This window comes from Prorops nasuta, unplaced genomic scaffold, assembly GCF_024137725.1.
Source record: "Prorops nasuta isolate Cenicafe-Biocafe unplaced genomic scaffold, Cenicafe_Pnas_1.2 PNAS00011, whole genome shotgun sequence".
NCBI classification, from domain to species: Eukaryota; Metazoa; Arthropoda; class Insecta; order Hymenoptera; family Bethylidae; genus Prorops; species Prorops nasuta.
Genome location: NW_027116808.1, coordinates 92,536 through 110,142, shown reverse-complemented (window position 1 = coordinate 110,142; position 17,607 = coordinate 92,536). Strand labels below are relative to the sequence as shown.

Genomic DNA, 17,607 nt, shown 5'->3' with positions numbered 1-17,607 from the left:
GGGAAGGGAAATTGGAGGGAGACGCGCGTGTTTATGGGGAAGTTTAGAGTGTTGTGCAGGGGGAAGCTTAAGGGGGGAATGGCGCTGGGGCGTTGTGGATTGATGGACGTTGGTGGGGTAGCGATGCAGAGGGGGGTGAGGGGGGGGGGGGTGAGGGGGCAAATGGCGACGCCGTGTCTGTCTCGACGACGCGACGCCGGGAACGAGGGAACCGAGCAAAGCGGTCCCATCATTTATTCATTCGCTGCGAAATGATTTCAGCCTTCCGCGCTGTCACAGCCTCAACCCGAGGCAACGTTGAACGTCAGCGAGATGCGCGACGCGAGACTTTTAACCCCTACCTACAAACAGACCCACCGATCACTCAACCATCCAACCCTCAATTACAAAAGTCTGCCTAATAATTCACGCTTTTCGAAAACGACCTTAATCACCACTGACGTATCCAGTAACGGCGTACGAATAATTACCGATAAACATTTTCCATGCTCGATGCAAACTTCGACTGGACCGAGAGGCGAAACTTTGCCGCCAAAATCTGCTGAATAGTTCATTGCAAAGCAAAAGTCATTTTCACTGCTGCGAGCCTAGTGTGTATATGTTTTTTTTTTTTTTTTTTTTTTTTTTTTCAAAGCTGTGGAATAAATTGTTAAGGTTCTATTATAATTGCTCTGGAAATTCTCCAGTCCTGTCCATCTATACACTTTTTATGCTCCCCACAACCCACGTTAACACGCTTCACCACTACTATTAAAGATAATAGATAATTGCTTTGTGACGAAACTCTCTTGCAAGGTTACTAATATATTTTCCAAGAGAATTTTTTTGTAATCTTGTAGATGGACTTAGCAAAGCTGCAAGTTTTGTGCATGGTGAATTTTTAACATAGTAAACGATGTGGGAGGAACTTGGTTTATTGATGGATGTTGCTTGTATTTTAATCTTGATGATTTTTAGTGGAATTTTTATAAAAAAAGTTTTCATTCGACTAACACTTTTTATCTTTGAGGTTAAGGAATTTAACAGATTTGTGTGTGTGTGTGTGTGTGTGTTTACATCTGATTATTAGGAAAAATCTAATTAGTTATTTAACTTTGTGTTAATGGATGGTAACAAGAATTCTTCAACTACTAAAAAGTTTATAATTGTGATTTATAATAAAAGTTGTTGACTCAACATAACTGTATGGTGTGTTAAATTCGTGAGGGGTAAATATAGTTGGTGTCGTAATCCAATGAAGCACAAGTAAAATAGTTATATGGATATAAATCTAAATAAATTTACATCTATCAACATTCTCGAGTAATTTTAATTTCTCACATTTTTACTACAAACTTTCTTTATGAAGTAAATCGTCCGATTAACACGAATTTAGATTTAAGGACCCAATTTTTCTCCGTTTATTGTGTAAATTATGTTTCAGACTTTTATTGTTTTTTTTTTTTTTTTTTTTTAGTGGAATATAGCAGTAGAATATTTAACCATTATTTACTATATCGAGCTCATTTTTATCTTTAGCTCTTTATTTCACGAAGATATATATGACTGCGTGTTAATTGGGTTGGGCTATGCGTGCTAATTGGGCTACTTACCTTAATACTTGATCAAGTTCTGAATCAACGTTAAATATTTATCCTGCACCGATTAGTATTTTTAAATGACAACCCATAAAAATATACCTATACATTTTATTGTGTCTAAATATATTTCAAGGTCGTGCTTGTGGCCTCTTCTAGTCACAGGACAGCATAATAAAATATTTAAAAATATTGCTTTTATTTCAAAGTTAAAATTATATAAAGCCAGCTCATCGATTATTTTGCCCTGTATTTTAATCGAGAATAATATTAAATTCTGCATAAAGTAGGAAAAAGAATTTGGATTATTTATTAGAGAGAAAGAGAGAGAGATAGAGAGGGAATGATAAATATGAGAAAGTTGCAGTAGAGATTTGGTAAAGGAGACCACTGCAGATAAGCTTTGCTCAAACCAAATTCAGACATTCGCAATTCAAATCTCTGCCGAGACACTGCAGTACGTGTTCCAAAAACTCATTATCGACCTGTCCAAAGAATATTTTCTCTTCCACTCGAAGCAATGAAACTGAGCGTTTAACTCGAGAAACACGAAATGACGAACAAAAGAGGAACGAATTAAATAATTGATTTGCCGAACGTCTGGCGAATAATAAAAAGACTCCGATGTACCATTTTAAACGCATTTAAGCGCGAAATGTGTCAGAAACGTTCCTAAAACGTTCCGGGACTCAATTTGACGCCTGGCCACGTTTTAGGAAGATTTCCGACACGTTATACGCTTGGATTTGTAAGTGTGTGCTATTTGAGCGAAGAAAAATTAAGAGTCGATAAATATTCCGCAGTTTTATCTCGATGTTGGACGAACGAATCTTCCGCGAAAACGCTATTCAGCCATTTACTCAACGGAATATGAAAGAAAAAATGGTGTTTCCCTTGTTCAGTCGATACAGCGAACCGGTGAATATTGCATAGGACTCGTATATGGAAGGGAAAGAAAGAAGCGTTTATAAAACTTACTGTAGGTGACCGATCAATTATTCTCGTGTACGTCAAGTGTAGTGGAAAGTTGGAAGCATTCGCTGCAATCGATGCTACGTGCTTAGAAATATTTTCTAACGCTGTTTGTCAGAAAATTTATGCGGCTTTTCGTCGCAGCTCGCGAGCGACATTTTACTCTTTCATTAGTATACATATATACGTGTAATCTTTGCACCAGCGACTAAAATGTGCAAGCATACTTGAAGAGAGGAGCATTGAAAATGTGACACGAAGAGAAACGATCGGCGAGCTGACAAAGTAGTCCTGTAAACGCGCTGGACTCTTAAGAGAATAAACACTTTTAATATGGGAGTGGACAAATCCACACTCTGACATTTTAAGAACGCCATTAATCTTTGGGAAGAGTGCGAGCGTTTGGGCTGCTCCCGATCGTTTGTAAATAAAACGTGGAAGCCAGAGTGTTTTTGGATGGTCGATTCTCGGCAACTCGATTAGTCTTGCGGGAAAAAAATCGACCCGCCACTTTGCATTCGGGTCATCTTCGCTCTTGCAGGAGCGCAGGAGCAATCAAATATTTCACTCGGTAAAGTCAATATTCGTAGTTATCGATCGAGTGTGACATGCGCATAAGCAGATCGTGTGTCGTCTCTCGCCGATGTATAAAAATAACATTACATAATTTCCTCCTTGCAATTTCATTTCACGAGTCGATCGCTCCCGACCAAAGAAATTCCATTAAATTTCTTCTACGTCCATCCATCCATCCATTATAAAGCTCATTCACCTTTGCTGCAATATTACGCAATGAAATTAGCAGATAACGTCCTATCGAATTTCGATCGAATCTATACCGTACTCCCTTGAAAAGGAAAAGATTTCACGAATATAGCCAACAGATTATTTCGAAAACTTCTCCGATCCACCATTTTTTCCTATTAGAAATTAATTCCTATTATATTTGTATAATTACGAAAAATAATATATTAACCAATACAGCTAATCATGTTCCATGCAGTCGTGTCTCTTCTTCCTGTGGACACTATACTCATACACGAGAAAGCGTGGAATGTTCATAAACAGTGAAATAAAATAAATTATTATGGATATAAAAAATCGTAGGAAAGACGTTTTGGAAAAAAAGCTCTTTATACACGCTAAAGGACAATTTCTCTCTCGGAAGACGTTGGCTCGAAGCTAATATTAATAATGATCCATTCGAGTAGCCTTTCAATGGCCCTCAAACGTCAACCAACGATCCAACTGTCGATTCTTCCGCAGTGGAACGAACGATTCGTCTGGAAAAATAATGCGGTAGGCGTGTGATTCGATCGCGATGAATTCGGATGGTTGCTGCAATCGTTTATTAACGTGTAGTTGAAAGTTTTGAAAGGTCGAGAACGCGTGGAATTTGTCCCCGGTAGCCTCAGCTGCGATAGCAACCTGTGCACAGTGCAACTGTACGGCTGGGAGCGATGAGAGGGAGCGAACGTGCCTCCATGGTTGGGAGTGAGGGGGGGGGGGGGAGAGAGAGAGAAGGAGAGAAAGAGAGGGAGATAAAATATTTACAATAGAGCCACCTTGCGAGGAAGGCCTGCACTCTGCTTTCCTGCAGCAAAGACTCGTTTTTAGATCCGAGTGACTACAGCAGAGCTCGACGCATTGTTCCTTCCAACTGTTTCTCCTTTTCTCCGCACGCTTCCCTTATACAAAGACATAAAGCCTTCAGTTTACCGGATATACTCGCTCTCTCGAACCATTTCGCTTGCCCCAATGACCCCCCCCCCCCCCCCCCATAACCTCTCTCTCTCTCTCTATTTCTGCGTAATTCCAACCGTACCAATTTGTCAAAAGAGTTCAAGGTCAGCCTCGCGTTCGCCACAGTTCGAACTTTGCACGATACTATCGTTATATATATATACACACGGTCCTATCGTCTCCCTAAATATCTCACCGTCTCCACGCACGTAAAGTATAAAAGAAATAATCCTTGAACCTATAGATAAACGCGTGTCAAATTTAACAAACGTACCGCGTACTTTTCCCCTATCGAAAACTCTCCGACTATATACCGATAATAGACAGTAGTGAAACGCTTGTTTTTCTGCAATTTGTTTCAGCGCAACGTCGATCGAGCGTGATTCGCGTTCGCCAATAAAAATTGTACTTGATCGCGCGAAACTTTCCCCGAGCGTCATAAGGAAATCAGGAGGAAAAAATATTATTCCACAGGCTCTGAAACTCGTTTGCCTCTATACGATAACTCGTAATTGCGTTTGTACGAACGCCGAGGAGTCCCGCTTTCATCGGGACACGGTAGATATTTGCGAATTTCCATCCGGCGAGGATCTATGGTGTCAGGAACATTCCTGGAACGTGTTAAACGTGTCCGATACGTTCCAGGAACGTTCCGGGAACCTTCCTGACACGTTTCGCGGTTTACGCTGGAAATCAATCGGTAGTTTTCTTCGCGGTTCCGATTCTCCTTCGTATATCCGTGAGAAATTCTCGTCGTACGTTGCTTCTCGCCAACCCCGGAGAATGGACTGTGCCTATAACACGGAGATGAGAAATCGCTGCTTCTCTCTCTCTCTCTCTCTCTCTCTCTCTTGATCCACACGCCCTCCCCTATCGCACCGAGTCTCACCGACTAATTATCCAGCGAACCACCGGGAATTCCTCGAGCTCGCACAATTTTCCCTAAAATCTCTCCTTTTTAACCGGCGCTTATTCCAACAATGACAAACCTAACCTCACTTTTTTCATTTTACGACAAGAGTATACGTACTAAAACGGTTAAAGAAGAAACTTTTCTACCGGAAGTCGCAAAGGAGCAGGGTAATTAAGAATTTATAGGGCCCACGTAAAAGAGTCGGAGCCCTGTACGTAACTTGCTGAATAATGAACACGGTCAATCCATAAACGAAGAAAATTCTTACGATTCTCTTAAAATTTTCATCGAGTTACTTCCGTCGTTTTATTATGCAACCAACACGGATCCATCGAATGCTGAAAAAGAATTAAATCGCCCTGTGCAACGCGAATCTTCGCTTCGGAAAAAATGCTCAAGGCTGACGTCGTCTCTTTAGAGATGTATATATGCGTGTACGAAGGATTATGGGAACTAGTGCAGTACACTTGTACCAGTTGCTCGCTACGGGAAATGTAGTATTTCCGCCCAGGCGGAACAGTTTGTCGCTCGAGCCGCAAGAATTTGTAACTTTCCTTTCCTAGTTCCAAACATGGCGTACGCTTCGCCTGATATACACCAACTAAGAACGAAATTATCAATTCCTGCAAATTCCGAGGTTACAACTGCGTACACTGTACGTCACGAGCAACATGTTACAAATCAATATACGAGTACTCCGTGATTTTAGCCACCAACCTGTGCAAGCTCGCTAAATACTTTAATTTCATTCCAAGCTTGGCTATCCGATCGTTACTCGCGCGAGCCAATAAAAAGAATTTGCTAATTATTATAATAAACTGGAATGAATAACGAGTTTTGTTGTTTCTTTAATAATCCCTCGTATTGTCCAACGAGGTTGGATGGAATTCGCAGGAAATTTAATCGAGCTTTTCAAACATGTGTTTATATATGTGATACGCTAGTGTTTTTTCACGAAACTTGCTAATTGGTGGGGTATTAAAAGTTTGTTAGTAAAAATGTAGGGTGTTACAGAAAGAGAGATGAAAAGATTATAACGACGAAAGATTTGCCGTGGAAGAATGGAAGAGGCACTAACTGTAATTAATTCTTCTTGAAACGTAGTTACGAAATTAAATAGGCGGTTGGGAATAGCGGTTTATTCTCAAACAAGCTCGCATTATAGGGACAATAAGCTGTCCGGTCGTTATAAACGCGACGATCGCGAGACTCTCCGTGTGCTCTTCAGCCAATGCTGCGCTTGCCCACTTGAAACATTTGAAGCACGTGTTGCGTAAAATCGTCATAAAATTAAGATTCTGCCCTCTGAACGCTTCACTGATCAACCGTGAAAAATTAGCCATTTTCAAAAACAAAAGGAGCAGACACAAACGGACGCGTGCACAAAGGAAAACGCTTTTCAAATATATATATATATACATTAAAATTCTCTATCAAGCTGTCACTATTATCCAACCTGAAACATTGTTCGTCGACGAGAAAAGAACAAGAAATTAAATTTTTAAGCTACCAAAAGCTGCTTATAACTTCTCGTTAATCCAGCTCCTTTTATTTTCGACCTACGAGTCTTTTCAAGAGACTATTTTGAAAACAAAAAAAACATTGAGTTTAGTAAAACTACACATTTACAGTTTTTCATTATATATATATATATATTAAATTAAATGTCACGAGGAATCGATAATCATGATTTATTGTAACAAAAATTACTCAACGTGTTCAAATATATAATTAAGAATCAGTCTACGATACTATTTGCGTTTCGAAGTAGATTAATAGGAGATTCTCGATAGGAGCTGTGTATAAGCATATGGATATAATATATGCGTGGCAGAAGTGGCCAGTGGGATACCACTGAGTCATCGGTATTAGCACCCGCATAACAAAAAGCGTTGCAGTCCCTATCGAGTGACATTAGCAAATCGTCCAACTGGCTTCTTTGTACAAAAATCAGACGCACTTCTCGTTTCAACTATATATATATATATATATGTGTGTGTGTGTACAATATGTATTTTTCCCTCCCATAAACCAATGCTAAAGTCACGTGTCAAAAATTATACTGTTTCTGCGCAATGACGAGTGCAACAGGTGTTATATATTGAATCGTGATTGCGTAACGTGTTTTGACAACACTTTTACGGTACGCAGGTACATATAAACGAATGCGCCTATAAAGCGGATTTTCTTTTCACGCCTGAGATGTCCGCATCTCTCGTTACGAGGTACATCATTTTATCTTGTAGCATCCAGTGTGACGTGGCAGGTGCATGCACTTTTTTCAATATTATTCCACGTGCCGATAACATTTGTTTGTTCTTATGCATCAATTTTGCTTGAATGATTATTTAATTTGATAGTTTTTTAATATCACGATGCAAGACTTTTGACAATTTTCGATGAAATTAATTTATTTAGTCGTCGTGTTTCTAGGAAAAGTTTCACAGCGAATCTTTGGTGGTACTCGAATTGATGAAAATTAGGCACGAGCATACGTCTATTCGATTCTTATATAAAAATACATCTGACGTAAAAATAGAATAGTGAAAATGGCTAGAGTCGCATCTGTGATATTCGATACTCCGGTTATACAGTGGTCCGTGGTATAAAGAGGATAACGAATCTGCTATGTTTTTTTGTTTTCATAGAACAGACTAAAAATGTTGCTCCCATGTATCGGAGGCTGCTGCCAGCCAATGTTGAAGAAATTTTGCACGAGTTCCAACGAGCAGATTTTTCTCGCCAGCATTCAGACACACGTGTCGATGGGAGAAAGGTGTTCTACGAAAAGAGCAAAATGCACATGTTTTTTATCTCATCGCCAGCTTTGAAAAGTTTTCGCGATTTATAATTGATTCTGGGAGGTTGCTAAGCCAATGCGTATACATAAATGATGACCCTGAGAAAAGTTTGAATGGAACGCTTAATATTTCACGGTGGTCTATCGAATTGGGGACAAAAGCTTTGCGTTTTATATCGATCCTTGCAAATCGAGTCCGTACGACTTACAGCCAATGGATTAATATTTCAAGGAGATTCTCGTTTTGCAATATCGTTGCGTAGAAATTCCTGCAACAATTCTCTCGCTTCCATTTGTCGTGGCACGCGCGCAAAACTGGCTGCCTGCCGACCCCAGCACCCACTATTTCGAATTCGCACTTGATAGATTGGTGAAATAATTTATAGTGTCGCCGCACAGCGGCCCTTCCTAAATTGCAACGTGTCTCATTTGTTCCTCCCACATTCCGCATTCCACGTAGGTCAAAACGGCCGATCGACGACGACTCGTACAAATTTCGTGCGATAAAAATAATATGCAAAGCCGAAACTCGATCTAGAAATTCGTTGGAGGAAGATCAAATTCTCTCGGCTAATCGCACGCTGGATAATCACGAGGAAAATTGATACGCGCGAGGGAGAAAAAGCAGTGTACTCATAAAAGGTACAGTAAAAAAAATTCTAGTCACGCTTTCCACCTTTAAATAAGTCGCTACACGACACCAAAGTCTACTTGGAAATTTAAAGTCTCTCCGAGTGCTTTATGTTACTGGCACCGTGTTCTATTTCTAAGACACATTTACTACATCCAGAGAAGTTGAAGGCACGATTTACAGCGTTCGCCTATGGGTGCGAGCAGCGTCCAACGATTTGCTAAAAAATAAAAAAACTATTTTTATGCCGGACGCTGCAGCATCGAAACTGGCGAATAAAACGAGATCGCGGAGGATATAGGCTGATCGTGCGAGGGGAAAAAGGGCAAAACGGTAGCCGCCGGTAGATACGCTATAGGTTTGCACAAGCCTCGCACAGAGCGAGCGTTAAGTAGAAACGGACGCAACATCGTCCCGGGGAATCCCTGCATGCAATCTTCGCGCATGCGCGCTCCAATCGCGATCAAATCCCTCGTTTTTCGGGGAAACTTCAAATTCTACGCGTCCTTACAATCCTTTGCGAATTTGGGACGGCGACGCTGCATTTTACTCGTCGGAGAGAGACGTAAATTTATCCCAATCCGACACGTTACCGGAATGATTTACACCATGTGCCAGCTAGGTCGTCGCGTGAAATCACAATTATTTGAGATTTCGAGCAAATCGTTTAACGCTTATAACGAATTCGTCGATGACTCAAGAAGAAGACACTCGTAAATCTCCACTGGTAACCAGTGGAATCATCAACGCTATACTGGATAGTGTTTATACTTCGTGGAACGTACGTTAAATACATTACAGATTCGTTACGACTTTCATCGGTTCTCCATTCTCGTTAATTCACCGATCTTCCTTCCACCTGCGGAAGAAATCGTTGCTTTGTTTTATTCGCCCGACGGATAGAGATTTATCCGAAAGTGTTCGAACAGCGATATAATAGATATCCTCTCTCTATGCTAAATAATTGCGAAAATCCACGACTATAGCGATGCAGCAGAATAGAGATATTCCTACGATAATGCTCCTGCCCTTCCGTACGAGATCTATTATATTTTTAATAATTCGTCAAATCCTTCCCTCGCTATCCTTCGGTGCGTGCTGGATATAAAATTCAGTACCAGACGCATAAAACGAGTAGAGAAAAATGTCTGTTAGAAAAATTCTCTAAAATGCCACTTAGGACATTACTCTTCAACGTACTCTCCAGTCCCGTTACAAGTTTTCAAGTTTTTCGATCGTTTCCTATACAAGAACGAAAAAACTTGTCTTCGCGAATCAACGAGGCTTTTACTTTCCTTCGTAAGAATAGAACCAACTTTTGACGCAATAAACCGAGTGCAGTTGCATTGCGATAAAAAAATGTTGCTTCGTATAGTTATATCTAAAGAATTAATCAATTCTGGCGTTTGCCTCGAGTGAAAGGAGAATGAGAAACAATTTATGTACATATATAGATATTCTTTCGGTGGATACACGGATAAAGGGTTAAACATCGCAACCATCAGCTATGACGTATGAGCAATGAAGGAAAAGTGAAGGAAAAAAATGGTAATGGAAATATTCTAAATTTTACAGTCCATGTGGGAGGCAACGAGAGCAACGGGATCTGGAGGAGATGTTCGCTTACAGTATGTAGGTCGAAGCTGCGGAAGCTTCTCACGCTACCGAGAGTAAAGAGAGAGAGAGAGAGAGAGAGAGAGAGAGAGAGAGAGAGAGAGAGAGAGAGAGAGAGATCTTTGTGGATGAATTGATGGAAGCCAGTAAGATTCTGTAAAATCATCATTGTGGTTGCTCGAACGTCGGTGGATAAAGCGAGTAGGGAAGGAATCGCGAGACAAGTGAGGGAGAAGATGCAGCACAGTTGGAGAGAACGAGACTGGTATATATTACGTATTAAAAGTACAGGTAAGCACACGAGGCGACACCTGGCAGCCACTAAACAAGCGAATGTACACTGGTTTGATATTATTTTGAGTTCCACTAGACACGAGGTTGAACGCTCGTGGCGTTTACGGTTTGCTGCTCCCGTCTCGTTCCTCTTGGCTGGCTAACCGTTATACAACATCCGCTCTCCCATAATGCTGCTCCTTCCCCCCCCCCCCTTCTCTCTCTCTCTCTCGGGCACTCTCATCCCCTCCACCTTACAAACTTCCAGTTCCATTGTTCATCGTTATACAATCATTCTACGAGCTAGACACGAGCGAATGTGTTACACCCGCACAACTTCATATTTCGTGAATTCGACAATCCGAAATTATTCTCTCATCGGCCAAAGAGATTTTTAGGCACGATCGCGTTGTGCAGGTGTGTGTGTGCGTACATCGGTAACCCGTTCGCCAGGCGTTACGCTCATTACGCTGGAGGAGGTCAGATAACCGCTTCTTCCTACCGAGTAGTTGTGCCGGTTATCCGTGTGGCAAAGAGAGAATCCTTATTCGGACAAAACAAAGAAGAAACCTGAAGAGACAAATGCTTTATAATATTTGAAGACAATTCCTTTTTTCTCACTCCTTCAGATTTCTCGTTGTCAATTGTGAAAGGGCTCTCTCTCTCTCTCTCTCTCTCTCTCTTTGCCCGCTCCTTTTCTGGCGAATTACAAAGTTTCGAGTTTCCATACTGAATTAACTTGATTATTTGCATCAAAGCTGGTTCTCCATTATCCAGCAATTCAAAGGACTGTCTTGTTAACGCAAAATCAATTCTGACTTATTGTCGATACGTTAGTTTTAGGAATTACGGATCTCCAACGGTTGTAAAAGGCACTTTTTGCATCGACAGCCGTTCGACAGGCATATCGAACCATCGGTGTGCAGCTGTGATCAATCGTCGCTCTTGGCTATCGAGATCCGTGCTGCTGATGGTCCAATGGCAAATTGAGTTTTTCTTCCCCCCCACTCCAAAGTGACGAACAAACATGGAATAACAATTCCTTATCCATTTTGAGAGCAAAGAAAATATATTCCACTTTTATTGATTCAATAATTTTCTTCCTACGAAACTATACCGAATAAAACTACGGTCAGACTTTTAAATGTTTGGAACAATTTGCAAGGTTTTCTCATGTCAGTAATGGCAACGTTGTTAATCGGACTTATGAATTGATACAGCTATAAAGATATAACATAAATTTAAAAAGCAGTTAAGCGAGACATATGGGAGATTTATGCAGATATAATCTTGTATGACGAATAATCAATTTCTGGTCCAATGGAGGCGAACGGTAGACGCAGCATTAAGCATATTAATGTTGCTTATGCAAATTCTAATGAATGAATTTTCGGTGTTTATCGCCTGGTATATAACGCGTTTAAATAGCACTCATCTTGGCAACGTACGTGTTAATCAGAAATTAGAGCCAGAGGCCCATTTGCAAGAGTAACATCTTTCGGTAAATCTCTGTGGTCGTAGTTTGCTAAGAGCGAGGCTCTCCGTGTGCATCAGTGACACCTCGAATACGGACACGTCGTGATTAACTTTCCTGTCATAAGTGTAGCAGCCGTATATCATCACTCTTTCTCAACAGCCACGCTACATAAATCCTAGTGTCGTCTTAGATGAACCATATTTCTCAAATTTCATAATAATAACCCCACCATGTCTCTTAAGCTGTATATAAATAGTCCCTAGGAGCACTTTTACAAGCCTTAATTGTCCTAATTCATCGATTTATATTCGTGCCATTCAAATAATTCCTCATCCCGTCGTAATTTTCACTCTGTGCACCGTTAAAATCACTTTTTTATGTTTCATCCTCGATTATCTTAATTCTTCGTGTTGGTCTTTGGGGATTTGGCTGGAGGATAATGTGATTGTATAGGAGGATTAATGGATTTCCAGCGAAGGTTTTAATCGATGAATGGAAAATTCACTTGATACTGCTTTATCGTTTCCATACCTGTATATACATATATATATACCTACAGGTATATGCTGACTCTCGGCTAAATCGATCTAGGATAAGTTCTCATATACGCTAAAACGTTCCAGCGTGTAAATGCAATCGCAACAAGCTGAACGGTCAAGGGAAAAAGATTAAATCACACGTGTAAGAATTGCACATCGAAACCCAAAGATACATCCAATGAGATAAAACTTGAACGATCCCTGCCATTTCTCAGACTTATCGGATCAATGGTCAGAATTGATAAAAGTATATATCCCACTTGTGTACGGAAAAATGCAAAAGAAAAACTGCAGGAGACTCGATAGCTTTATCGAACCAAATTGCACGACCAAAGGAACAAATTTTCGCTCACCGCAGTAACCTTCGAAGAATCTTAAGCTCTCGACTCAGAGATCCACTCGCGCGTGTTTCACAACGGCGTTTACAGAATCGCACAAATGCAATCGTCTTAATCAAACGAACGAAGATATGTGTAAAGAGAATTGGTCGAGTTGTCAGTACCAAAATTGCTCCTCGTAAATCACACGCAACAGAACTTTGACTGAACCAGAAGAATCTGATAAAATACTGTTAGACAAAAGTGAAAATTACAAGTGGCTCTGTAAGGTGCGCGCGTTGCGAGAGACAATTTATGCGATACCAGAAGTCATTAAATTACGTCCGTTGTGTGGTGCAAGGTTGCGTCGGACCAACCGGATTGCTCGCGTGAAACTAAAAAATACTTTCCGTACCGTATTATCGAGTGAGTATTGATTTCCGGCGAAATCGGATAACTCTGGCGATCACCCGCGGTATGCAATCGTTACAAAATATTTCACGCAAATGAAACAGATATTCCTACGAACAAGATTCACTCGGTTTTTTCCGGAATCCAGAGTTCAATGGACCGTAAGAAAATTCACAAAGATATTTCAAAGCGAGTGGGCAAACATGGCAGGAGGTTAAGACTGAAAAGAACGGACGAGCTCAATGTGGCATTATCTCCGGCCACGCGAAAAATATCGCATTATGCATCGACTCTCAATTGATGCGTGCAAACCTTACACGCTAAACGCTGCCAAGTTGGACATCCCCATAAAGAAGTCTGCTCTTGAACGGATCACTGGACAGTGTGGATTCGCGAACGCCGCGATAGTCGCTTGATCACTACAGCTCGCTAGTTGGGTGAATCTCACCCCTGACCCTAGCCTCGTTTAACAAAATTAAGCAGCCTGTCCGTATCGACACTTGGGATTTGACCCCCACCCCCCCCCCCCCATAGAACATTCTCAACGAGCTAGTCGAAAACCCAGGGCTAAATCTTAATAGCTCATCGATCGACCATGAAAATTTGATCATTCGGTCATCCGAGAGCGGATCGAATCTCATTGTCGAGTATCCGTATTTAGATTAAGGTGTCCATTGACAAAGAAGCGTCTAGGTTATTATACATAGCAATGCCAATGACGGAGTCTTCCCATCGAACGTTCCTATAATGGGCTTATCGAAAATCCTGTGATTAGATTTTAGCAACGTCTCGATCCACGATGATGAAGAATGCATCGCTCCGGGCAATTTGGCTTCGATCGTCCCGGTAATTCGGGACGAATTGATGGGTGTCATTGTGATTGAGATTCGAGAGCCGTGGATAAGCCGACGTTGCGCCAGCCAATAAAATCATGGATAAAGAATGAGGATTTAAAAGGCAAAGTAACTCCGCTGCACATCCTCCAGTTCGGTTGCATTCAAAGTTTTCTTTAAAAATTCAATTGCATCGCTCAACTCGTAGCATCATAACGCGCAACTTTTCTACGGGAGACATATTTGAATAGCTGCAAGATAATTCCATTAAGCGTACACAGATATTTACTCAAAAAGGATAATCGAGTCCCGAAGGAAGCTACATCTCTCCGGGATGACGTAAAATGTACAATATTTAAGGGATGAGACTTAGAAATGTTACGCTCCCAGGCTGAATTTAATTCGCGAGAAAAGTTTCGCGCAAAGCTCTTCCAGCCTTCTCTCCTGGATAAGAAACTTTATGAAAATCAATTTGATATTTGTTATTCTCAAAGCAGCCCGATTCTACGAGAACACAGCTTTGATATTCTTTCGGATTTACGTGAGCGAGGCACTTTTATCTTCATCGCAGACCTACGCATAATTTGTCCGGGAGTTAATTGAAGGGGCGGAGGGGGGGGGGGGGAGTGCAGAATTGCAGGACGCGAATGTAAAAAGAAAAGCTTTGTTACGATAGAGATGGCAATGAAAGAAAATCGATAGCCCGATGATCCGGCCACGACGTCCATGCAAGATTATCGCGAATCTCCGCTACGTTCGCCCACCGTATACTGCAGGACCCGATGTAACGTGTTACAATTGGTCCCGTAATTACATAAGCCGATATGATTAATCGCCTTTGTATATATACGATACACAGAGTATACTAAGCGTACGCGTTACTCGCGATGCATACAAGGGTAGACGCGAGAAAATTGGGCATCCATTTTGCAATAATTTGCGAATAGGTTGCACAATTTCTTTGCAAATCGTAAATACATACGCGACACGATGGGAAACTATTACGGCGAGAATGCTGCCAGCGTCATTGGCAATTAGCTTAATTATATCGGTTGTGCCCCGAGCATAATATAGCTGACTATGCCACCGAGCTTATTAAACGTCATGGTGGCACTAACACCTACGCACGCGAATACACGCGCGAGGAGCCATGCATTTTTCCTCGTGGCTCACGATGAAAAATCGAAATACCCTTCGAAGAGCTATAGGCTTCCGAGAAATTTATAAAAACCTTTTACCGTTTCCCGTAGCGACGAGCTTGTCCAACAACCACGCTCTCGGATTTAATCCACTCTGTTATAATCTTGCCGGAGGAATATAACTTACGTCCTACACGCGCGAATATATAATTTTCAGGAAAAATGTGCGAAAAGTCCATTAGGAGCCCGCTACACCTCTCTCGCATCCTCCTCTTGTCATTAATGACGTGCTCTATATTTCGAGCGTCCCTAATTGCTCCCAAGCAATTCGAGTGACGGAATATTATCACTCTCCGGATATAGTCGCTTAATTCTCGTACACGCCACAATTATTCCTCTTATCGCGTGTAAACCACTGTGCTCGAAAGGAAAGCATTTTTTGCATGGATTTTTACACGATTGCCGGGATTCTGCGAGCGCGCGCGCTTCGTTATAGACTATGAAACCGGCGAAGGAAATAGAAGAAATAATCATAATGATGCCTCGTTGCTGGTGCGTCTGATGCGGAAGCAGCGCGCGCACTTATAAGGAGCACGTAATGCAAAAAAAAACTATAGACCAACGACTGCCAAGTTTTCCTCGTCGATCCTTCCATCGATCGCTCCAATCAGACAGGGAGCAAAAATTTTCCTTAAAGGGGGGAAGCTCATTTGGTGGCCGGGGGACGACCATTAGAAAAAATTCTCTTCGAATCGATGAAATCTTTCTTTCTTCCATCGCAAATAAATATTCGATCAAATTAACGAAGAACATTGTTGCCTCAATCGTGCAGCACCTATTCTCGTAAGAAATGCATATAATTGAACCAAGCAAATTTTTTATCGATGCCACTGCGAGTATACGTTTGTTCGCGAGAGAAGAAAGCAACATTTTATTGCTTTCGAGACAATTTATGTTCTCAGTGTGTAGAAATGGCATTGCACAATCTCGTTAGTTAAATTTGTTCGAGCAGCTTACACGCGTGTTATTTATATATTAAATTTAAGAGAAAATATTATTTAATTTCCTTTACACCAAGAAGGGAGACTATTGTCAATGCGCGCGCGCGCGCGCGCGCTCGCGAGTAAGTCAGCTGTTAGTTGTCATTAGTCCACAATCGGAAGGTTCTAGCACCATTCGCTACATTAACGATCTGGTTCGCGTCAGGTATATATATACCTATATATTGTACGATACCGATCAAGATTCAACGAGGCTTTTATGACCAGTACCCCCCCTAATACAAATTACGTCGATCGTGTTTTCCGCATAATACACGAGTCGCTGGCAAATGTGATTTTTCATTAAATACGTACAACTGCTCGAATCGATTAATCATAAAACGTTCGTGCTAAAATAAGCACCGTGAATATTCGCTGAATACCAGAACCCACTGTTCTTCCCTCGAACGGCGAATCATAACGACAACTCGGAGATTATCGATCGATTTCCATAGCAGCAGCATTAGCCGCTCATCATTTTACAAGTCACATTAAGCATTTAACGTGAAAATTCCTGAAATTCGTTTCAGCGTGAAACCGACTGTCAAGCTTCGTGATCCAAGTTCCATAAATGATATGGCAAATGACTCGATTTAATTCAATCAACCCTCTTCTCCCGACTAAATACGGCACTCTCTTTGGTCGTTAAATTTGACAACGATCGGATGGAAGCTCGCAACGGAGGCAACAAAAAAAGATTGATAATGCAAAGTCGTTTGGTTGGACGAAGGATCGATCGCTCCTCGAAAGAAAGGACCTTATCCGTTGAACGACGTGTGGCATGTCGGATGCGGTGCGCTTCGAGACAAATCGCTTATGAGCGGCTATACTATATATATATATGTATACATATAGCGTGTCATACTTGTACATAGAGAAGAGGGGCTGTACTACACGCAAACACACACGTAGTGGCTGGCTTGTGTGTAGTCGAGTGTAATCCGCCTGCCTCCGTATGATGTGACACAACGCAAAGAGGGGAGTGAGAGAGAGAGAGAGAGAGAGAGAGAGAGAGAGAGAGAGAGAGAGCGTGGGCCTCTCGGGTTCTCGTGTTGTGGAAAAATCAATAACAAGCGTGGTCTGGCGTGGCGCGACGCTCTCTCAGGTGCCCGCCTGGCTGGCTGGTTGGTTGGTTGCTTGCTTCCTTGGCGATGGAAGGCAAGCCTGCAAGTTGGCAAGCACGAGCGAGCCAGGAGGTAGAGAGGCAGGAAGTAGTCGCGCAGTGAAGCAACCAGGCAACCGTCCGCTCGAGTCACCTGCGACACAACAAACCCTCTCTCTCTCTCTCTCTCTCTCTCTCTCGCTCTCGCTCTCCTTCCCTACGTCGC

General features: G+C 41.7%; 1 protein-coding gene across 3 annotated transcripts in view; it reads right to left on the bottom strand.

Annotated features, from left to right (window-relative positions):
* The window catches only part of cpo (couch potato), a 71,801-nt gene that overhangs the window by 51,741 nt on the left and 2,453 nt on the right, over positions 1–17,607 (bottom strand). The gene's annotated exons all lie outside the window — the stretch shown is intronic.